Below are 26,160 nucleotides of genomic sequence, written 5' to 3'. Positions count from 1 at the left end.
TGATTCTGTTCTATTCAATACAAATATAACCTTGTTATACTATTTCAGGAAAACCTTATATATATATATATATATATATATATATATATATAAATATAATGTTCCTCAAAAAAATATCTTGCGAGATCTTTGAACAATATTTAGCAAGGGACTTTGAAGATATGTGTTCAAAGTATTGCTCAATTCTTCGGGAACATGTATTTTATGAAGTTACCCAGCTACCCTGGCGAAATGTTGTTCAGAGAATTTGCAAGATATTTTTTGCATATTATTGCAGAAATGCAGATAACGCTTAATATAATTCAAAACATTTCCTAAATTTTTATGGAAATATTTCCTATTATTGCATATAAATCCTACAAAAATATTTCTAGAAAGATTCCAGCAACTTCACACAAACATCGCAGAAATATATTTCGTAACATTTCAGAACCCCTCGTTGGAAGATTTCGAAAACCTCTTCTGAAGATTTCAGGAAACATTTTCTTCAATTAGAAGAAATCTTGCGTAAATATTCCATGTAATATTACTATGATCTTTAGAAGAGATTTCACATAATGTTGTAGAAAATATTTCAAAAATCTATATGAAATATTTCATGAAATATTTCAATGTGAGAAAAAGTCGGACATAACTTTATTTCATGAATATTTCAACGAAAGATTTATTAAATATTCAAAACCTTGCGTACAAATATTTCATAAATATTTGACAAATATACCATGCTATGTGGGTATGCTGCAGTGGCATGAGATCCGAATTTTTGGAATTCTGCAAGGACTAACGATCTAATTACATGCAACGCAAATGCTAAGCTGATACCCCAATGCAGCGGATGTGTGTATTTTTCTCGTTGGAGCTTGCTGTTGCATTAATGAGATTACTCATTATTCTGTATATCGAAGAATCTGATGTACAAAAATCGCAGCATAAGGAGTGCGGAGCGTGCGTAGTGGATGGAGAATGCCAGATTACAGAATAGAGCACTTTGCGCTGTTGACTTCCAACTCAACACATCTTTTGTTATCAGCCACGCATAATCGCGTTGATGTTTATTCGTAAAGCAGCGATTAATGGTCAGTTCGATAAGCGAAACCGGATGTCTCGTTTATTAGGAAAAAAATTGCATTTTTGAGAAAATAGGTTTCCCTAAACAGGCTCTGAAGAAATACGGAGATTTGAATGCTCTTTCCTGAAGAAGCTCCTATATTGTCATTCATACCCTACGAGTGGGATAATTTTGTTATCCTATTACGACAAACTTTTTTCTGTAGGTGCTCGATGCTTGTAAAAATAAATATAACCGCCTTGTGTAAAATCAAAATTATTTGGGATTTTACCAGGAAGCAGTGATCAAATCATTGATTTCGGAGGAGAAACAAAAATAAAAGGCTCAGGTGTCGTTCGTATTCACTTTTATTGTCTACTTCCTCCGCCACTTGTCCTCTTCGGGACACAAAAACAACAGACTAATATGTGGGCAAGACTGCTACAGAAATACAGCTGTATGTTATGAATAAATTCAAGATTTTATGTTCTATTTACTTCTGTAGATTTCAGTTTGATTCCTACTGCAATTAATTCAACACGAGAATGAATAAGCCTTAATGTGAGGTTATGATTAGTCACATCTTCTCTTCTTGTTCATCCACGTGTTGAATCAATTGAAGTGAGACTTTTTCAAGTGCATATATTGGGGCAAGTGCGGATCCTCTGTTTCATATGAATGGAAAATTACAGTTGCCGACGAGGGAAGTGAGGAATCAATTCTTGATTTGGAATTTTTATCTATGTAAAAATTCTTGAGAATACTGCACTTGATAATCTTACTATAACTTGAATGGACCAAAATCGCAAACAAATATTTTAATCTATGATAATTGTTTATGAATAATTGAGACTTAAAATATTTAAAGGGTAAAGGTCGAATTTCGAGAATAGGATGATGCAAATAAATAAATATTCCTGCATTATAGTACGAATGCGCTGTGACGGTTAGTTATGATAAAATATTGCAGTTACATAATATAAATCTCGATATAAATGAAGTTAACCCAGAGGTGAAATAAGCAGATTTATCAGGCTCATCTTATCATCACCTCTATAAAATCCTTTGATTCCTTTGTGCCTCAACTGAATATTAGGAAAATCAAAAACATATAACATAATTCGAACAAAAATATTATATACAGAAACGAACAACCCTTTTCAATTAAAGGTGGCACAAATACATACCACTCATATTATTCAAGCATCAAAATCAACTCATCACAACCATGAAGAAAATTAATGAATTGATTTCATATGCCAACGACATTCCCTATATGAGTAATGTGAAATAACAGGACACAACAAAGTTATCTTCACACACCGTTTATCTGTGATGAGTAAACCTCACCGAAACATTTCGCGATTTATTATGGTTTAGTGACGAATTTATGAAGCAGAAGGTGGAGTCAAACCACTTGAATTCATTATAAACAGAGTTCAATAGCTCGGCTCCTATACAGCATCAGAAAATAGGTGCAGAAACAGATGTATTTCTATTGTATATAGAGTTGGTTCAATTTGTATCAACCCTTTGAGCATGATAATATCAACCCCTAAAATCTTGAATGGAAAAAGTAGTGGAGTGACACCTTATTTCGATGTGATGCGATTTGTCTTGTTAGTACTACCGAAAAACCAAAAAAAAAGAATAGTTACAATAGCAATGATTGCAATGAAACATGAAAATAATTGAAAAATGTTTACCTATTATAAAAAAATTTTCAAGATGTGGTTCATTATGTTCTAGTCAAATATGACCTAATCTTAAAGTCGACCTCACGTTTTTCATTTCGGGGATGTGTTTTATACACAATCGACTTTGTAAGCCCCAAGCTTGAATTTCAAAAACTAAGACTCCAAAATGTACTTGCAATAATTGCCGGCACCATTTCAAAGAAGTCGACAATCCAAAACACAAAACGGAAGGAAGAGATCTCGGAAGAGAAGATTATTTTTATCCTAATTTTGTTCATAACTATGCAATAAATCCGAATAACTTATTTGGTTAATTAGAACGGATGCTCATTCTCGTAAATCGGTCTTATCTGTCTCGTAGATCGAGATGGAGGTAGATAACAAACAAGAAAATGTCAGAGTGGAGTGAATTAAATATCTAAATATAACACCTGGCATACATCATTTTAAATCCTTCAGCGTGTGTTGGAAATGAATGCTTGCGGGCGCAGAGGCATGTGCTACGGTCTACGATCTTCGGAAATATACAGTAGTCCTTCTGGTTTATCCATCTATAATATAAAATCTGAGTACAAAATGATGCGTGTATAGATGGGAACTACGGAACCGTTTAATCATTGCTTACTCAGAGGCCGGTGTCGATTGAAAAATGTGCTTTGCTGATAATGCAATGGGAATTGTGATGATCCCGAGCTTTATTGTTATTATACCGTAGAGATTTGTTCCACGTGCTTTACGATTGTGAAATATCTGCAATTACCCGGAGTGGAAAATGGTTGTTTTTAGACCAGAAGTTAGTTTTAGATTTATGCGCGTCCGTTCTTTTTCATATTGGAAAAATTCTGACCGAATTTCAACTCGAATTTCAATTGAAATATAACCGAGTATTTAGTTTTACCTATACAAAGACCGCATTACTAGAAAATAAAAAAAAAATCCGAAAACTAATCGGATTTACAAGACCTTCAAAACGTTATTTCAGAGCCCAGAACCAAATATCAACTTATCAATTTACATTTACATACTTCAGGCAGCAGCGTTAGTTGCTTTTCTCATTTTTCAAATTTTCTTGCAGCAAATACCAGTGCTCTGTGTCAAAATGTCCCCAACCTAAACTTCTGAATGCTGTCTAATCCACAGCACAACTAATCTATCGATCCTCAATATCAAACTTCAGGATAGAACACATCGGCTGATATAATAAGCCCTAGAGCAATGGCTGCATGTTATATCGCATGAAATCGAACTTCTCCAGTAGTAATTCCCTTTATTTATACGGCTTGAGCTCGATGTTGATTCGATTCTAAGGCTTCTTATTTTATATAATACCGCCCGTTCCGAGGGATGAAAATGTCATCATGAACGAGTCCCATACGCGTGACTTCCTGGGGTGGAAACTTCTCATGCCATTTTCCTAAAGGTCCCGAAATCGTTTGATGAACGAGCCCCATGTTAATAATCTCTCAACGAGTCCATTATTCCCCTTGTTTCTCTCAATGTTTTTCCCTGATTTCGAGGATTATTCTCCTGACTTCACTTCACATTTTAGTGTTTGGCAGATACCTATTACTTTTTATTTTTTATCCCAGGTAGGTCAACCATTCATCATCCTATCCCAAAGAGGATCTGATGATGAACTAGGGACATCGGCAATATTTTTTCGAAATGCCCACTTCACCTCAAGTGGTTTAGTGCAGTTTTCATCCTGAAATTTCCATCATACAATAGAATGTTCTCGAGGCCTTCTGGGAGTTTTCACTTCATATTTCAACAAAAGCAGACAAGACAAATCTGTCGAACAGTATGCAATTGGTATGGTGTTCAGGTCACATGTGCTTTTAATCTCGCTTCTTATAATTAATGCAGATGAATGTAATTTTTATCTCATTTTATTCTCTGTTTTCTTTGAGTTTGTTGTTTTTGATTTAGAGTACATTTTGCAAGTTCCTTCTACATAATAATAAAAGTGATTTATTAATATTTGTTTCAATGAATACGATTACCTCTATGTATCATTCTGGACAGGGTGAGTTATTATTCGAGATTGCATTGTAGATTGAAGTAGTGCCTTCATTCTTCTGTGGTGATTAGGAGAGTAACAAATAGTTTCCGAACTGTTAATCCTGGTTTATCGCAATAATGATTCACCGGCTAGTCTAAGAATAATTTATGCAATAATTTCCGTCCTATTTCAAGTCTATGGAATTGACCTATCGATTCCATGATTACGAACAAAGTGAATCTTCATGTCGACTAAAAAACTGTAGTTTCTGGATAGGGCCTGATCGTTTTCTAATTTCTATTTATTCTTGGGAACTGGACGAAATATATGTAATTAACCAGGAACGAATTCTTATCAGTCGGAATGCTAATGGTCAAATTATTAGTTCCGCTACATAGACGAAGTTAAGAATAGGTATAATGGCATTCTGGGCTGCCTTATCAATCATTTCACATGCGAAAGCTTTTGACGGCTGATTGTTCTGAACGATTTTTATCGCCAACTCAATGTACCTTTCAGAAAATTCTCTTCCAGAAGTTGACCACAATTATGATCCTTCCGATAAAAAAAATAATGACGTCATTGTGCCTTTTTTATATCGAAGCGGAAGGAGTTTGCAACTAGCACACAAAAGGTTACGTTACATGATTTGTCAGTAAATAAAGCTGAAGCACTTCAAGTGGCTTATTCATTCGATTAACAAAGTATTCGCACATGAGTTGAAGGTATTTTGAATAATCCATGCTACGCCACTGCTAAAGAACCGAGATTTGTCAGTGAGCGTGAATGTGCCACTTTCTACGTCATCAACTTCCAATCGGTTTTGAACTGAATTGCACCCCTTTTCTAGATCTCTTTGATCTGGCGTACCTTTTACATATGAGCAACGTTGATGTACAGAGTGGACCTTTGAAAACGGAAGAGCGGCACTGCAGTTCGTCAGAACAGAATTATTTGAAAATGCTCGGATACGTCGATTTTTGATTCTAGTGGGACAACTTCTAATAGTTGGGGAGCCCAGGAGGGAAATTCGGGATTTACTCGAGCGTGTCAGATTAATGTAAGGAGAGATACCTTGGACCCTACAGAGTACCTCTACTAAAAATTAGACCTGTATATAAGAGGGAATTGTCTAGGACAGCCTGTCAGAATAGTAAATTAAAAAAAATGACCATTGTGCATACTCGAGCGTGTCAGATTAAGATATATGTGGTTAATTACATGTTGAAAGGTATATATTTTCTCAATCTGACAATTTAAGTGTGACGAAACTGTGTAGGAGGGCGCCAACTTGCAAAACAAACGTCACGTGTGCATTCTCGAGAGCGGTGGATTTTTTTCTTATTTTGAGGCTAACGGAAGAATAACGGAAAAAATATAATCTGACAGTTTCAGCAGGCCGAAACAATAAAAATTGATATCTCCTCGTTGGGTTTCAAATTGTTTTGGCATTCATTATAAAAGTTGTAAAACATAACATTCTCTACAAATTTTGTCCGAAGCAATTTTTTCTACGTTTGAACGTTTTCGAGATATATAGCGATGAATGTACATTAGACCGAGTTTCTGCATTGACCTTGGCTTTTCGCATATGTGGCTAAGCTCCTCGTCCTCTAACTCGAAAACGGTTGAGCTTATGTAAAATTGCTTCAGAAAAAAGATGTATAGAATTTTATTATCTACAACTTTCATAATAAAGACAGAAACGATTAGAGGTGCAGGAAGGGAGATATTAAAAAAATGCCTTGTTAACATCTTCAAACGTCAGGTTAAAAAAAACCCTCCTGATTAGAGTCAGATTAATGGGTCAACACGTTTGCAACATCGAGAGTAACCATCTGTATGGAAATCTGACTTATCTGATCATAATTTCTACAGGAATCAAGTGATCCAGATATCACTTTTCACATCCCCAGAAAATTCAATTAGGTTATCCGACCTATTGTGTGGAAGCGATCGGAAAACAGTTGAGCCGTGGATGCTATATGGCAGATCATTCTCCAGATTGATGATTTTTCCATGTAAAATCCGGGGTAAAATCATTAGACGATCTGGTAACCAGTAAAAAATGTCAACGCTCCTTTTTCCCTCATTTGTTTCTATCTCGAACTTTCTGTTTTTTTTAGAGGCGCCCGACATGCTGCCTCAGTATTCCTTCTTTCGCCATCTCTGGGGAATGGCATCAACAAATTCGGACTGAAAAAGGGATTTCTCTTTAATATTTGAATATTACCCACAGGCATTCGGAATATCCGTTGACATTTTCAAAGGAATGTATAAAGTTGTTAGGGAACCTCCGCAACTCAGTTCGCGAATCCTTGCTTCCTACCACGTTTCCTTTTATTATCCTCCGTTGAAAATTGTGCGGTTTCCTACTCCTTTTGGATGCCTTTTTGGCAGGAAGTTGGGAATTTCTACTAGTTATATTCAGCGCTCAATATTTCATGAAATTTCTATTGTCAGAGAGTTTCTGGATGTTGGATTTGAAGCGAAGTGTCTGTTACCACTTTTTATATCTATGTACCTCGACTCAACTTTCATATAGAGAAAACAACTAATAATAATAATAATATTTTTGTTTAATTTAGATCATCCAACTGCCTTTATTAGATTTCCAAATCACTACGTCGTTCGGCCATTTTTATGGGCGATTGAAGCGCATGCCATCTGCATTTTTACTTTATGATCAAACTGTTTTCTAGTCGTCCTATCAGCCTACTAGCCTATTTAGAAATCTACCTCAGCCAAAACAAGTATTTTATTTGTCTCTCAGTATACGGAAAATAGTAAATTATTGGGTACTCTGAACAATAAAAAAAATAAACCACAAAATATACACAAGTATACCCATAAAGCTCAACGCTTGGATAAGAAATAATTTTGAAAATATAAATAGAAAAAAAAAAGAATGGAAGCAAGTGACATTGCTGTTTCACCAAAATAGTTATTTACTTATTTTGCGTTGCCAAGCCTTTAACGATGCAAAGGTGGTATTTTGAACATTTATATTATTTATTTAAGTTGAGAATTGGTGATATGTAGAATCCGGCAGATTTTTGAAGTCTAATATCTCGCAAACAGAGCCATATCCAAAAATTTTATTTTATATTTTTTATCGAGAATATCAGCCTCTATACGTTCCCTATTTTTTTTTGCCTCGAGTTTTGAATAGTATTTGGTGTGTATACAGGGTGTTCTACAAGGTCTATGACAAAGTTTGACAGAACGTAGCTGTGCTTCTTTTGAACATTTTTCTCCTATGAACATAAGTCCGACTCGTTTTCGTTTAGGAGTTGTAAACATTTGGAAATTGTTTTCATGTTTTGATTGAGTGGGCCGGAAATATCGGTTGATGTGGTAATTGACTTTATTTCATTTGACACTTGTTTCACTAAGGATGGTATCAACAATAACCGTAATGATCATGTATGAGCACTGCAGAATCCATATGCCATTAAACAAAGACGATGTCAGCAGCGTTCCAATGTGAACGTTTGGGGTGGGATTTTCAACAATGATTTGATGCCAGTACATGTTATAAATGATCGTCCAAATGCAGATTTGTATGAACATTTTTTGGAGTACAACCTGGTTGACTTCACTGATGACTCAGAGCTCAACATAATTGGAAATATGTGGTATCAGCACGATGGTGCACCTCGACATAGCGGGAGAAAAGTAGTCAGTTGGCTGAATGAACAATACCATGAACCAATACAATGGCCATATCGTTCGCCTGATCTGACTCTATTAGATTTTTATTTATGGGGACATATGAAGCAGCTTGTTAATCATGTTTAAATCCAATCTCATCAACAATTACTTGAAAGAATTCAAGATGCAGCAAACCAAATACGAAACGACTGAAATCTTATCCGCCGAGTATCGGCATCTTTAGTTCGTCGGTGGACATTTTGAACAATTCATGGTCTCGAACTTTAAATTTGTTATCATGATATGAACATAAAAATATGATTTTTCGAATGCTTATATCTTCTGAACAAAAATGAATCAGATATATGTTAATAGGAAAAAATGTTCAGAATAAGCACAGCTACCATCTGTCAAAGTTTGTCATAGAGCTAGTTGAACACTCTGTATAAGCAATTTATGTTTATGAGCGAAATATTCTTTTTTTCATGTAATTGTCGCTAGAAAAGTGCCCTAAATGCGAGCTTATAGTGTATGTCACAGCAAGCGCAAAAATTTCCATATCGACCTGTGTAATCCCGAAGGTATAGTTTCAAGATGCCAAATTTAGAAATGAACGGGTTGGCTCGCAGATCTGCCTTAACAATAGATACCTTTACCTTTTCGAAGGAGGCATCAAAAACAAACGAGAGACGAAACTCGTCAAAAAAATTCGATTTAAAATGCCCATGGACACTATATAATCTTTATGTTTCGTTCATTTGGAAAAAATCTGATGAAAACATGTTTAAATAAAAAAAAAATTTTCTTCGTTCTCGAGTTATATTCACGTCCTTTCGAAAGCAAAGTCATCAGCCTTAGTCATATAACTTGAAATGGTTTATGTCAATATCCTTCTAACGAAATCACACTAAAAACAGTTCAATACCTCTACTGAATTTTGCTGAAAAGAGCCAATTTTTCACCAGAAACATACGTAATATTAGTACTGCCATGACTTATTGGATGGGCACACTTCAACTTCTTCTGCGTAGTTTGAAAATGATAAATGCTTTCGAATAACTAAGTTCGTTGGACGATATATCGACCGTAAAATGAATTTAGCGCAAAGGGTTCGCAACTGAAACAAACTTATCGGGGTCAATTTGTACAATTTGCTCGTGTAGCTATTCAGCAAACCGAAACATATTGATGTAGTCAGCAACCATTCATCAAACTTACTTTTATTGATCCTCTCATTCGAACACTTTTTGTGAGGGCTCATCAATGAAAAAATGATATTCTTTCTTCTAATTTCACTGCTCAAAACAAATTGTAAAAACACATACTTACCGTAGATTCGGGTGATTTGGGACGATTGTTGAATTCAACTTGTCATATTTTCAAAACGGTGACCTATTTTTATCTGAAAAAGAGGTTCGAATATGCTTAATGACTCAGACTATTGATTAGGAAATATACCATGCTTCAGAATTCGGATATAAATTTTGATAAAAATAAAATATACTTGTCCCAAGTCACCCACCGATTTGGGAGGCTTGGGACACAAGTTAAAATCTATTGATTTCTCAACTCTCAAATGAAATGGGTGACTTGATACAGTGTACAGTTTTGAAAAATTTGAATTTGTAATTATATCGTTGAAATTCGGTTAGGAAAAGTAAATATATTGCAACTCAAATGTGAAAAAACGAAACAATACAAGGGAACTTTGATTTTTTTCATTCTTTGGTGATTTCTTTGTGGAATTAACGTAAATAATAATATCCTGCGAAAAATCGGCATATATCCTGCTGCCTATGCACCGTTTGTAGGTATCTATTCGTCATTGTCCCAAGTCTCCCTATGAAACAACAAAATAAGTGAATGAGATGCGTGTGGCCGTTTGATTTGTAAACAACCTTGTTTCATGACATATCTAATATCCCAATATCCCACGTATCCAGAAAAAAAATTTCACATGCACAAAGTGAAACACATGTACAGGACACTAGAAAGTATAAAGGCCATAAAAAAACGCGCTTTTACTCTCCTGAATTCGTTAATTTTTCCTGTCAACAGGAATCAATTGTTAAACTTACCGAAAAGACGCTACACAATCTTAACTCTTACTCATAAATGGTAAGAAACAAAGAAATCTGCAAGGGGGGTAATTGTCCCAAGTTACAAGACTGTCCCGAGTAACCCGAATCTACCAGCACCTAACTATTTTCAAATAAAAAATACTTCAGATTGGAAAAACCCAAAAAATAAGGTTGTACATATGTTCGTGAAATTCTGGAAGTGAAATCTGTCCTCTTAAATATGATACATGAAGTAATAATAGTCATGTGAATTATTAAAAGCTCAGGTGAATTTTATTTGAAATTCAGCAAATTCTCCTTCAGTCAATTTGAAATAATAAGTAAGATCGAGGCATATATTTTTGAAAGATTGGATCGAAGAGATTATAGTTTCGTTTAGTAATCCTTGACACCAATTTTATTCCCGTGATGAATGAATTTCTGAACTATGTATCATTTATCAACGTGGTCACTCAAATGAACAATGACCATCTGGTCCTACCTAATCTCATTAATTACCAGTGAAATTCGGGACACATTGACAAAAAATGCATTTTAATTAGGTTTCATGAGATCTTAGCTGCCAGATATTCTCCTGGTTTTCCATGAATAAAAGATGATCCTATTCTGAATTTTTCATGAATGCGTATTCATTAGTGCGATATTAAAATTTGGACATCCGAAAGAAAGTCATCCGTGTCAACACAATGAACACAGTTGGTAGACCACACACTGCGATGTCTCGCTGGAAATGGGAAATGTTAACATAGAATCAATTACCGCTTTGTGCAGGGCTTAAAAGAACGAAAACTATGCGACAAAATGTTTACAGGATATCCGTTTTTCAACAGCACGCCATGAAAAGGTCATTATCTGCGCATCGTTTCCTCGGTGGCTTCTTTGGAGTTCAATTTTTTATTAATATTATGGTTCGAACTTCGAACTTTCTTAATATTTTGAAATCGCCTATTTTCATTATTGCCTGTGGCAGTTTTGGGGCAATAATTCATGATTCAACCATGGCTGTTAATAAAGAATCACGATGTGAGTAGCTTATGAGCCAGGTGGGGTATCTTTTGCAAATTGTACTATTATACTATTATTGTAAGTGAATTCGAATTTATACTTTTTTCTTATTTTGTGGTCAATGACATCCACTTTAGTAGTGATTGATTTTCTGAAGTGCCATTTTAGAAGGTAAGTAACTTTTTAATGACCTATCTCAAATTGAGATCCTAAATGCAAAAATAAACGAAAATGTTATAGATAAAACTTATCTATCACATTCATCAATTACTATCTCCCGAAAAAGGCACGTTTTCGATAATATTAATCATTCCTAAAGTGTATGTCATCACCATCAAAATACCTACATGAAAAAGTAATGATACGAATTCAATAAGTGAAATGAATAATCATATCATCCCTAGAATTAAAGGAGTAGTAAGAAAACTATCATCAGCAACAAAATCTATCCATTTACCTAGTACGCAAACTATAAAGAATGAATGTACCTACCTAGAAACGTATGTAGGCCTAGTGTAATTTGTGGAAATAATTTGTGAATTTTCCAAATTTGGATAACTATACAGGGTGACAATTCGAAAACTTGCCAGTCCAATTATGTCACGACAAGGATGATTTCAGAGAAAATGCCGGAATAGATAAATTTTTATTCGGTGGGGGACAAATTTCTAGCAGAATTGTAAGCCAAAATCTCCTCAATCTTAGGTGTAGGGGTTGTCACCCCTAAATCCTTGATAGGGAATATAGGGTGACCTATACTTCAATTGGAAGACAATAGAAGGTATTATGTAGAGGGACATATTGTCTTCCAATTGAGGTTTAGTTCACCCTCTATTCCTTATTTTAGAATTTATGACCTGTTCCGGCTTTTCCTTTGAAAACATCCTTGTCGAGACATAATTGGCCTGGCAAGTTTTGAAATTGTCACCACTTGTAACTGCTTCAAGAAATCAATAAAAATTTGGAAACCATAATATTCATGTAGAGGGACAAGTGATCTTTCAATTGAGGTAAATCTCACCCCCAAATCCCTATTGAGAATTTAGGGGTGATAGCCCCTAGGGTTGAGGATATTTCGGCTTACAATTCTGCTCAAAATATGTCCCCCTCTGTATTAAAATTGACCTGTTCCGACATTTTCTCTGAAAATATCCTCGTCGAGACATAATTGGCCTGGCAAGTTTTCAAATTGTCACCTCCTGCAACTACTCCAAGAAATCAATAAAAATTTGGAAACCTTAGTATTCATGTAGAGGGACAAGTAATCTTTCAATTGAGGTAAATCTCACCCCTTATGCCCTATTAAGAATTTAGGGGTGATAGCCCTTACTCCTAGGGTTGGGGAGATTTCGGCTTACAATTCTGCTCAAAATGTCCCCCTTCGCTAAAAATCGACCTGTTTCGGCATTCGAATTGTCACCCTGTATACTTAAAATTAAAGATATCAGTGAGAACTGGTTCATCCAAGAGAAATAACAACAACGAATGTTCCAGCTGAGATAGTGATAAATTTTCAACAAAAGTATAAATCTTATGCCCTCCCGCTGTGGAGAAACAGATAATCACAACTTCCCTACATTCTGCATCTCATTACAAAGTTCGCAGAATTATTCAACCGTACTTCACCCTGTGAAGATACCACATCATTTGATTCGAGATGCGCTCAATATTGACGGTTAAATCAACAAAATTCGAAATGAATCGAGTTTGCTCTGAATTCGTTATTGCTAAAGTTCCTACCTAATTGATTTCGTACCTCCTACAGATATCCTGGATGGTACATTATTGAATTCAGAAGTTCTTCAATAATATACTTTGCTCTCTAACGATAACGACACCGAAATTTAAACAACCGAATCATGAGTTCGAAAATTAAAAAAATCATAGTCATAGCTTTCCAGTGGGGATTTTTTCTGCAGTATTTTTACTTCAATTTTTAGAGAAATTGGGGATTCTGCTAGCTCAACTTATGATATTGTAGAACCCCGAAGTTAATCGAATATATATTTATGAAAAATCAAACAAAATAATAATTTAAGGGAACCATTGGAGATTTCGGTTTGGTGCGTTTTTGTTATGAATGGGCTCTGCTGGTTTTACTGTAAAGCTGTAACTAAATGGGGAACACAATACTTCCAGGATTATTTGATGCTAATTTATTACCACAGGGCTCTTCAATTATTGGAGGCATTAGGTTTCCGCGAAGTCAACGATTATATAGTTGGAAGAAACCGATAATGGATTGTTCATCCAGAATATTATTACACTTTTATTTTACATTATTTTAGGGCGAATTCATTACCTTAATCAGGAAGTTTTTGCTCGATAATTTTTGGAGGAATGGTATGTTCAGCTAGCCCAACTCTCATACCTAGCTCGACCCAGCCAATGAACGCAAAAAATGGGTACATCTAGGCTAGCGGAACATCTGATTCTTCCAACATTTAACCAGCAAGAAATTTCTCACAAGGGTAAGAAGTTAAAAAACTAGGTACGAGATAGAAACTATGAAATTTGTTTTCTAAAAACGCTGTAACATTCTATGCCTATATTTGAATAGTTCCTCCGATAATATATTAGGATAGCCTGTGAAAAATGTCATCGATATCGTGAAATGGTTTCCACTGACGGAATTTTCATGAAAATCGCGCCCAGGACTCCTCTCAACGTTTTTCCCTGTAGAGGGTGAGTTTTTGACTCGTTTAAATACTTTAACGGTAGATTCTTGAGGTCAAAAGGTTTTTTCCTATACAATTTTTTCCGATTCGGTCTTGATAAAAAGGTATATCCATTTTGAGTTTTCATAATGAGCTGTACACCTCTGGAAAAACCAAATTACCTTCAGAATAACTAGCTAAATCTGTGACACAACACATCTATGGTTCTTTTAAATAGAGTTGTAATGAGCCAAAGTACCCAAGTTTTCAAATTTCACAGATACCTACTTTTTAATTTTTGTACATCAGATAACTCGAAAACGGCGCATTATACGAGAAAATATGAAGAATACTTTTATTTTACAAAACGTTCAAATTTTCATTGGATAGTGTCCAACTTAGTTTCAAGAATTTCTTAGAATTTTTGGTATTTTTATGGTACGTTATGGTAATATATAAGTAATATAAGTTTTGCTGAAAACGTTCACGTAGGTACATTACTAGATGGTTCTGGTGTGATTTGCGGCACTCATTAATTAATGAGAAAACTGAAAGACGTGGGTGATTCATTCCGTATGTAAGATAAAACTATAAATAACATTTTTCAGGGATTTTCAATAGCCTATATCTATTAAACCGAGCCGATTAGGAAAAATGGTAAAGGAAAAAATATTTCTCTTGACCTCAAGAATATGTCGAAATATTTGGACGACTCAAAGACTCGCAGTGTATAGCGTAAAATTAACAGAAACAGCCAAAATCAAACAGTTTGGGATACCCTGTACATGCTGAACATGAGTGAATGAAGAAATATTTGAAATTGCCGGAGTAATATCGAGTTGATTGTGAAAAAACTTGAATTGAATTGTTCAGTTCAGTTATGGACTTATTTTTTGTCGAAATACCATCATATTTGTGTACATTGACTTCGCAAAAAAAAATATATTTAATGAGCTGTTAGAAGGACTTCTATGGTCATTTAAGGGGCTGCTATCGCTCCACTATTTAGCTAATCTCGAATCAGAATTACAATGCTAAAAAATATCACATCAGGAAGTCATTAAAATTGACATTCATTGCATTGAAAGGGTGTATTTTGTAGATTTATTCTACATCGCATGACGTTATATATTCGAAATAATGTCCATCATTATCAATATTAATTATTTTCAACGCAGAATATCGAAAATTTGATTAAAACCGCGATCAACCAACGCGAACATTTCCCGGCATGGGGTGATCCAAATTAAACCAGGCCGAGGGGCGGAATATGACTGGCCGCATGAAAAGGACAAAGTAACTGCAATACAAGCAGCCCGATTACCCTTGAAGGACGAGGCCGGCCCTTGAAATTGCCAGTGACTTATAAGTTACGGAAGACAACGAACAGTAGTATTTGTTTCGACGTGAATCACCCCGTAGCACCTCCCCCGCCCTACGCTGGGTTTCTGCCATAAATACCCGTTACATTACTACTGCCGTAAAACGGGGATGGCGGGTGATGCACCCCTTATTGCGGATCCCTATCGCCGTCGATCTGACCCTGCTGCGGTCGGGAGCAATTATACCGACGCATAAAAATATATGGCTGGAAATAGAGAGGACATTGTCATCGCGAAATGGTCTTCATTAGCGGCTCTGCGATCCGCAACCAAATTCCCGGCTATGGAATAAGGGTTGAAAATTTGATGGCGTCTGTTCGAATGAACTGATGAATTTTTCGTTGAATCGCACTGGAATAATATGTCATAATGTCCAATCACACTTGTTAGACTTCAGGTTGAGTATCTCAAAAATTCACCTTCTGAATCGAGAAAAAAATTTACTGCCAAGAAATATTTCACTATGACAGTAGCTCTTGGAAGACCTCAGAATATTTTATTTCGAGGTTTGGGTGTCCTTAGAAAGTCAAGTGTAATAAATTTGTGATAAATTCTATATATGTAGTCGAAATGCCATTTCCCTATCACAATTACTTCAAGAGTTACAAGTAGTTGGGGTAGAACCAACACCAAACAGCAGAAGAAGGAAATGACAAAAATACAAAAAAAAACTTGAAAATCAATAAACAACTACATAACACGATATGGGGAGGTAGGAAAAGTTGATGCTCATAGCATTTTATTTATTTATTCATTTATTTATTTAGTATACAAAACCCGAGGTATAATATATGTGGCTCAAAACAAATATAACAAAAGAAGAGACACAGAATGGGCAAAATGTACAAAAAAAGCTGAAAATTCCTTAATATACAGAAAAAACAACAAAACAAAGAAATAATAAGATAAAAAGAAGAATTAAATCAATTTTGGATAGTTCTACACCAGCTATCAAACATCACCTTGAATTGGTTAACATTAGGCGCACACACAACACTACACGGTAGATTGTTCCAAACATGGAACACTCTGTTTGACAAAAAGTGTTCACGTGAAACCGATCGGAACGCTTCTCTGGACATATTTGAAGTTACGATTTATTTATTTCATTTATTTATTTCGATAAAGCATAATTAACAACAATGTAACATTAAAAGAATAAACTTAAATTAAATGTTCTACGTGGCCTCCTCCGATTTCTATGCCTTGTCTAATTCTTTTAATAAAGGACTTTCGAACTTCGAAGAAAATATTATTCTGTCCCCTTATAAAAAATTCAACTTTAACGCCCTCTTTTTTTTTCCACAGCAATATTTTATTGAGGTATATTTGGTCCTATCGCCATATTTTGGTCCAAACAATCTGGCCTTAGCCTATGTCCAAATATTTATGAATCACCTTGTATTATAACAGAAGACTCCTGAAACCAAAATAACATATTATAACTTAACTTTTTTTTTTAATTCGGATCGGGTGGAAAGATACAGGCTGTCGAAAATCTAAAAAAAAAAATGTTATTTTATAATTCCATAAAAATACGAGATGTTCGAAAAACCTTATCCTCAAAAGTGATTTAAACGCCCACTAATGAATATATTGCTATTTGGAAAAATTAAAGTTTTTTTTATATTTTCTCATGTAATGCGCCATTTTCGAATAATTATATTTTCAAAAATAAAAAATCAGTTGAATTCGAAAAATTGGGTTCTTGGCTGAACGCCACTCTGTTTGAGAGATCCACAGCATCAACATTCAAACATTTCAGATTTGTAGTGTATATTAAGTTTATTAATCTGAAGGGGATTTTGTTGCCATTATAGTGTTTATCAACTTGACAAAGAAGAAGAACGTTTGAAAGTTCAGAGAAAAAAGCATTTATTTATGTAAATCGAATAGAATATTAATAGGTTATATTTGAATCTGGTCACTTTTTCACGAAATTAAATGAACAATAAACAAATATAATAATAGAAGATGAATAACAGAGCTAATATCGCCAACGAAATTGCGATAACTCATTGTCTAATGAATATAACTTCGTTCACCAAATGGAAAATGTGAGTTTATGCTTGTTATTCTGAAATTAGAAGCTTATTTGCAAAGTTGAAATGGTATATTTAATGTTTGGAAAAATTTCAGTGTCAGGTCGAGTCGGAAGAAATTGGTGAAGGAAAGGTGAAATCAACTGTTGAAATATATGTAGAAGTCTTAGACTCACCCTGTATATCTTTATATCAGGTAATTACCCATATAATACTTAATTTTTTTTTCAGGTAAATATACCAGTTTGGCGAAAGGGATCCCGTTGTGCTGTTGACATGTTTGGTAGTATACTCAAGACTTCTGGGATGGTTTTTATCGGAGTAATCAGTGAGTTTAGTTCCGATTCGAAATTTTGTCTTTGTTTTTTTATGAAAAAAGTGAGGAATTAATATCCTCCTGAAAGTTGCTACGGAAATCTTTTATATGGTATAAGAATTTTTTCCATTTTCGGTTCTCTCAAGCACTAACTACACCAATTTGGGGATTGATCAGGAAGGAACCCAATTAATTTTTAATCATTTATTCTAGCTTTTCGGATCACTCTACAGGTGGTCCGAAAGACACCGCGATTTTTCGAAAATTACCCTAGCAAAATGTTAAGATTTTTCCTCGATTGGTTTCAATGGCATGCAGCTTTCGCCAATCAACCAGAACTTTTTGCTGCTATGGTACAGAAAAATTAGTAGAAACTGGGAACTCAAGCTGATAAACCTTATTACGCTGATCTTTGTGTGGTGCACTACCGTTTTCGACTAATAAGCACTACCGTTTTTGATTAATTAACAGCGAATCCGTACAAACAGGATACAGATCAGATATACCTTTCACCAGCCATTGGAAACTGCATTGACACCGTGTATGAACGAGATAATCTGATCGTTTTTGTTTTTGAGTAATACATTCTGCAGTAACTTTATAGCAACTCGCTCCGTCAAAGCCTTGGAAGCGTCCCTGTATTTGCTTTGCCAAATTGAACAAATTGATTTCTGGAATCCAAGTTCCATTCACCGGCTTTTGTTCTCCTTCACACTGATTCTATCATGAAGCGACTGCTTGATTGTGAACTATTGATGTCTCTGATGGAGCATAAATTATTTATCGTACTCTGAGGTTTCCTCTGTACATTGGCTCCGGTTCGACTGAATGTCTCAACGTATTACCTATCTGTATTGACTCAAGATTGCTTCACCAAATATTTGCGATTGGAATTTGAAACTTCACAGTATAAGGGTTATTCATCGAGTTTTCTGTAGATTTGAGACATTCGGGGTGTCTGTTGAATGGATTAAATTGCTGCATTCACGTGAATAATAGCCGTAATATGCGAGTAATAAATATGTTACTTTATCCACCGTCCTGCAAAGATTGGTTCTGAAATATTTCACCCCATTATCAATGACATTTGTATTCATTTCTCAATACCTACTTTCTACTGCAACTTTTATACTTACTTATTAGTGATGCCCACGAGATCAACGGGAAGAGAATCGCCGTGGAGTCTGCTCTCGTGGGCCCTAGTCTTGTCTCATAGTCTCTAGGTTTACAACGTTTTGTGAAATCTAACAATAATTATAACGCCTACTCTATTTGAACCACCTGGTAATCTTCTTCAATAATTTTGCTTTCGGAAGTATAATTACAATAGTGTTAATTCTTCTGAATTTTCAAAATGAATAGAGAGCTTCCTGACAAAGATTTTTAAATTTTCGATTTCAGTCGTCTTATTTTGAAGTTAAGAGGAGTTTATACTACGGGACTTTCTCACCGTATAATGCGTAAAGAGTGAAAAACTACCAGAATGTGGGGTGTTACCAGATTTTCAATTTCACCAGGAAACGAATTGTAGCCAAAGGCGAGACTTTTCGAGAAATGTTTTCATGTGCTAACTCATAGGAGAGATGATTTCACCTCGGAAAGTTAATAACATCAATGAATATTTATTCTCCAATGAAAAATTTTTTTCCGTTTGATGAATGAAAAAATTTCTGACTTTCTGACGATATGACGAACTAGTTGAATTGAATTAAAATGAAAACCCCTTATAAATAAGTGCTTTCTTACGAAAGAGATTCTTTTTGACCACTAAAACGTAGACCCTTTTAAATGTTATAATATCATGAAACATTATATGTAGGATATGGAAATTGAAATTCTTCATTTTTTTCTAAAGCCTTCTACACACACAACCGAATTCGGTTGGGTTCAACTGTATTCGATTAATTCTTTGTTATTTATAAACCGCATTACTCGTCAAGTCAATTCAAAATGCGCTCGGATTATGAAATGGGGGAATCCAAGGAAGCTATTCAAGGAGTAGATACCTGATTTAATATATCAATGTATGGAAGAAATAGTCTTCTAAAATATGAGTATACAGATTTATTCATAACATCATAATCATAATGATTTGAATCAAAATATGACGATATGATCAAGTAGCACTCAATGAAATTATTGCTGTGAAGAAAGATCAAAGTTGAGTTTCTTTCGTTTTTGCTGATAATTTGAGCGTTTATTTCCTAGTGTTATCAAAATCGGCACACAGGCATATCAATGCGAAAGTAATCTCATTTCATGTATTAATTCAAATTTTGCTATAGCGGACGCCACGTGAATGATTTTTAATATTGAATTGATTTGGCCGATACTGATGAACATCCATAATTGAATACGATTTTCACAAAATGAGTTTTTAAACAACGACACGTGTTTCGCTATCACAATAGCATCTTCAGTTGGGTGAATGTAAACTCCACTGTCAAACTAAATAAGAGAATCTACAGAGAGATATTTTTTCAGGGGTTGTTCTCCCTTTTTCTCTCATGGATTTTTTAATGTGGGCTTCTGGTATTATAATAATAATAATAATAATAATAATAACCTTTATTCAATTCATAGGACATTTGATTGTACAAGAATTAATGTCAAAAAAAAGCACAAGAGTTAAAGGGTTACATTCCTTTCCCTCTTACAGAAATCCATAAATTCTTCCATGTGGAAGGTTCACATTTCATTATAAATTCATTTAATTTTTTAATAAACAAAATTTCCCTATTTACATTACGAAATTGCATTGGTAGAACATTATACAACTTAATACACATATACATAGCATTATTGTGGGTCCCAGTTAAAGAGTGTACTGGATAGAGATATTGATCAATTTGCCTTGTTTTTAAATTATTATTTTTGAACTTCTCGAATAATTCTTTGTGCTGCAGAAGAAACTTTATGCAATTATAAATGTAAAGTCCAGTCAAGGTATGTATTCTGTGAGCACGAAAAACACCCCTGCATGTTTGCCTGTATTTCATACCAAATATAGATCTTATAATCATTTTTTGCTTAACAAATAGGCTAGGTATAGATGAACTATTGCCCCAGCACACAATACCATATGACAGGTTAGATTGGAAACATGAAAAATAAACAACCCTCAATGTAGGAATATCTACAGACTTTTTCAAAACATTTATGGCATACAAAGACGAATTTAATTTCTTGTTCAACTGATCTACATGATTTTTCCACTTCAATTCGCTGTCAACATGAATACCCAAAAATTTAGTAGAACCAGCAATTTCAACATTAGTGTTCTCCAAAACTACACTACTTGGTAACTGAGTTTTTGATCTAGAATTATGAAAAATTACACATTCCGTTTTTCCAGCATTTAATTTCAAGCCATTCATGGAACACCAGTCCTTCACATCGACAAATGCGCTATTCAGTTCTTCAACTAATTTTATTAGATCATTTAGTAATTTCAGTATATTGGTATCATCAACATACAAAATCATATTAAGCAACTGACTAATATTGAAGGGCAGATCATTTATGTAGAGAATGAAAAGGAGTGGACCTAAAATGCTGCCCTGTGGCACACCACGAGTGATCTCTTTTTCTTCAGATATAAAAATATTGTTATCAACATTAATACGCACTTTCTGTTTTCGGCCTTTAAGATATGATTTCATTAACTTGAGTTGATTGTCTCGAATTCCATAAGCTTTGAACTTCTTTAAAAGTATATCGTGATCAACGCAATCAAACGCTTTAGACAAATCCATAAATAAACCAATCGGAATTTTGCCTTCCTCTAAAGCTTCTGTAACTTTTTGAGTTAGTTCAAAAACTGCAGTTGTTGTATTTTTCTTATTCATGTATCCATGTTGGGCTGGGCAGAAAATTTCGTGTTTTCTGAAAAACTTAACAAGACGATTGGCCAAAATCTTTTCAAATATCTTAGAAAAAGTTGTTAATAGATTAATCGGTCGGTAGTTGCCAAGATCATCCTCAGTACCCGACTTATGTATAGGTGAAACAATTGAAACCTTAAGTGCACTTGGAAATATACCAGTTATAAAGGCCTTATTAATAATATACTTTAATGGCTCAAAACTCAAAACTTTTTGAACCCCCGACTTTTTTTGGTTACTCAGGGAATATACCCTTGAAACTATTAGTATAATAGTATATTGATTTATCAATTCCTCTCAAAAAAATTATATTTTTATCACTTCCAATGAAGAAATTAATATTTTCGAAATCAGGAACACATTTTATACATCAAACGTCGCAAAGTAAGGTGGTTCAAAGAATTAAACTTTCTATTTGACATTGTACAGCAAGGTTATTTCAAAATTTTCAGAAAAGTTCTCGAGGAAAAAAATTTCGCTAGATTTCCGAGAATTCCCCCTCCTAAACGCCCCTAATTCATTCAGAACTTTTCACATTGTTTGTATTTTATCAAGAATCACACTCCGCTCTGCATCTATACCAATACATGAGTATTATCGAATAAAAACCTGCCAAATTGCAAAACATTCAATTCATGGGATATTGGTTACGTGATCAGTATAATTTCCGTTCTTTCATAGAATCTACATCTACCAATTTATGTGAAAGCCAGCGAAGAGTCAAACGAACCTTCTGTGGCAGACTTCTAGAATTAACTTAGAAATGTATTTCGTGTCAGGTTCATTGCAGAATTTAGATGTGAGGAAGCCTTTCGGTGTAATTCTGGGATATACTCCAATTTATGGAACGTCTTTCATGAAACGTTCTTAATTAATAAGTTTCACTTATGGATGAAGTGGCATTCACCTCTTCTGAAATATGAAAATAAAATCGCTGTTTTTTTTTAAATACTGCATGTATTTGGGAATTTCAAATTGATTCATTCTTCAGATAGTTCTAATTAAATGTCAATATTTGAAGGGGTCTATGCATGTTTGAGGTAATGTTTTCAAAAGAAACACAAATTTCTTGAAAAAACTAATGGTCAATTGAAAAAAATTATGGTGTGTTTTTTTTCTGTCAGCTTTGCAACGAGCCCACACATGGCTAATGTTTCTTTTTGAGAAAAGGAAGTGGGGGGGTTGCAGCTAGGGGGTTGGAAAAAAAATAAAAAAATTCAATTTTATTGCCAAAAAATTGAAATCAACGATAAAAGGCTGAAAAACTCCTGATTACGAACAATTTTATGTTAGTTAAAAATATCATAATATCAATAACGCATTGGCCATAGAATAACGGTTTCTCGAAATTCGTTCAGAGAAAAGTAAAAAACTAATATCGAAAATAAAACTTGAACGCCATCGTTTGAATATAAACGTCCTTGATGATTTTTAATGCCTTATATATAGGTACTAATGATTAATGTGTCAATGATCTATCCTGATTATCTGTCAGGTACACACATTTATTTACCTAAACGATAACAGCGGATTTTAATATATGGTGGAATACATCATCAATAAAAAACGAATGACTCTTTGTGAAAAAATGTTATTTGCATCCGTTAGATTTAGCTTCTTTCTACTGGTGAACGTTGTTCAATTCATCTTCCACTCATAATTCGAACTCAGGTATTTCTTCATTTTATGTCAGCCTCAGCGCGTATAGTCCCGAAATTATTCAAAAAGATTGAGTGCAGGTGAGGAGAAAACAGCCTCCTCGAGTTCACGTAGTTCTAATACAGCTGATGGCGTGAATTCCCCAAAGAATGGATTTCATTTGTGTAATGGCTGAAATACAAGGAAACTTACGATGTTTCAGGGGGTGTGCTGATTAGTGAGCGTATTCACATCTTATCACCTTATTTCGACTCACTCATTTATTTGATTTTCACAACATTGCGAATATGTATCAATGAATTTAATCGTATTATTTTGGCTGTTTCTCGAACTTCTAGGTCAGATTGACAAAAATATTGAAAGGATTCTCGATCTCGATTCTCGCTAAAACTCCATAAATGTTTTCCATACAATCATTTGTCCTTGAGATATGACCGATTTCACAATTTGTCTATTTCTAAAATATAGTAAAACTCTTCTATTCTTTGATATTTTTGAAAACGGTAAAAACTTCATTTACTTGGAATATTTGAAACATTTTTAATCTCTTTAATTTATAGTGAAACTGAGAGTGAAACAGAACCTCGTACAGAACACATTTATTGTTCCAAATACAGATATTACCAATTTACTACATTTTGTAAAAAAAAAATAGCTTATACTTATCGATATGCCATCGATATCCTAAAAACAGAAAACACATTCTAAAGAAATAGTCATATTTTATTTAATATTTTATGAAAAATGTAGCACAAAACATTTTTATAGTAAGAAGAATGGACGAGTTCAGAAACGTTTGCCAACCTTGTAAACAATAGAAAAAACTTTTTCAACGGAAACGTATCTTTACAAAATTATATTTGTGCCTTTCGGTTGCTTTAATCATATTACAATCCTTGAAATGTCCCTGGCTCTCAAATTCAAGTGATATGAAAGAAAACTTATATTGAATTTTCAAGGTAAGTTTTGACGCTATTCAGTCTTTTTTTATGTGTTTCTTTCATTATAATTATAGTTTTATCCATAGATTAATGATTTATGCATTATTAAACTAATAATAAATAATGCGCCTTCTCTTTATATCTATGCATGAAATACGGTCAAAAAAAGTGACAGAGAGAAATGCACGTCGGGCATGCAGTTGTCTTTTTCTATAATTTTGATTGGTCCACACTCACCTCTATGTGAACAAAAAAGAGACAGGTAAATGCCCGACGATCATTTCTCTCTTTCTATAAAAAAGACATTTTCATGCTGACATTGCTCAGTCCATGTCTCTATGTCTATAGAAACCATAAATATAATGCACGAAACACGAAAAAACCCCTGAATAATTTAAAAACTTACCTTGAAAATACAATACACATTTTTTTTTCTACAAGCGTGCGCGTTCAACCTTTTTTCCGTACGCATTCCAAGTTGCAAAGAGTCACTTTCCCAAAAGGTGCGGGAAAAACGCCTGCTATTTCTTTCCCGCACGTATTTGCGTGCGGGAATGGATTAGCAGGGGTTTTTCCCGCACGCAAATATTATAGAGTAAATTAAATGCTATCATGTTTCTATGCACAGAACGTCAACGATGAGAAACCCATAGTAACGACATGCAAAATTACGTCTGTCATTATATATGAATTAATCAAATGAGATATGATCTGTTTCGTGAAATGGATATATTTATATATTTCAAGCGCTTGTACACAAAATATTGTTCCTAACTCTTGCGTAAAGTGTCTTGCCCGCACTCAACTGCTTATCCGAACTCTGCTTAGCATCGTTCGGGCAACGGCAGCTTCGTGCGGGCAAGTATCACTTTCCGCACTTGATAGGAAAATAACTATTTTCATATCACTTGGACCTGAGATACGGGAACATGCCAAGGATTGTAAAATGATGAAAGCAACCAAAAGGCACGAATATAATTTTGGAAAAATACGTTTCCATTGAAAGAGCTTTTTCTATTTTTTACAATGTAGGCAAACGTTCTTGAACTCGTCCATTCTATTTCTATTAAAGCTGTTCATAGGGCGGAATCAATCTTTCATATTACCATTGAGTATTTAACATTAATACTCAATGATATTACACAAGAAGCATTCTTCCGGCAAATCGATCTTATTCTTGTTACGTTAAATTTCGATTTTAATGTGTGGAGCTAAGATAAAGGTAATTTTATTCCTATAGCTCGATATTTTGCATGATAAAGTTTCAACCTATGCAGAAAAAATTCGAATTTGTTCAAAACATGATGGTGCCCAAGTTGTGAATTTAGTAAAAGTAAAATTTTAGTTCCTAATTAAATTAAAGGTAACATGATGTTGCTTGTTTAATAAGAAAATCTGCGAAAAGAAAGATTGATCTCACTGCATGAAATTCCATTGTAGAAAGAGGAATTTTCTGGCGTAGTAATCCTCTGTGTCCGATTTTATCAAAAAACATTGATATATTGTTGCTCAATGTTTCATTATATGTTCTGTAGATAAAATATAGAAAGAAGTATCATATTCTGAGGAAGGAAGAAAATTTAACAGTTTTCTGATATATCAAAGAAGAGAGGAGTTATACTGCATTATCGCATGGTCAATTAAAAAAGACATGAATGTATTGAAAAGCACTTTTCACTTATGGGGTCTTCAATAAAATCGAAATAGGAATTTTTGTAGTTCCACTTTTTCCGTTCAATTCCATGTTTAATTTGGGAAAAAAATGTGAAGATTTTTGTGGAGCAAGCTTCTT

At 34.3% G+C, this 26,160-nt stretch overlaps 1 protein-coding gene across 4 annotated transcripts in view; it reads left to right on the top strand.

Annotated features, from left to right (window-relative positions):
* Positions 1-26,160, top strand: part of LOC123309497 — a 346,668-nt gene that overhangs the window by 23,372 nt on the left and 297,136 nt on the right. The gene's annotated exons all lie outside the window — the stretch shown is intronic.

Source organism: Coccinella septempunctata, chromosome 3, assembly GCF_907165205.1.
Source record: "Coccinella septempunctata chromosome 3, icCocSept1.1, whole genome shotgun sequence".
Classification (NCBI taxonomy): Eukaryota; Metazoa; Arthropoda; class Insecta; order Coleoptera; family Coccinellidae; genus Coccinella; species Coccinella septempunctata.
The sequence above is the reverse complement of the archived record's forward strand: the minus strand, read 5'-3'. Positions and strand labels throughout refer to the sequence as shown.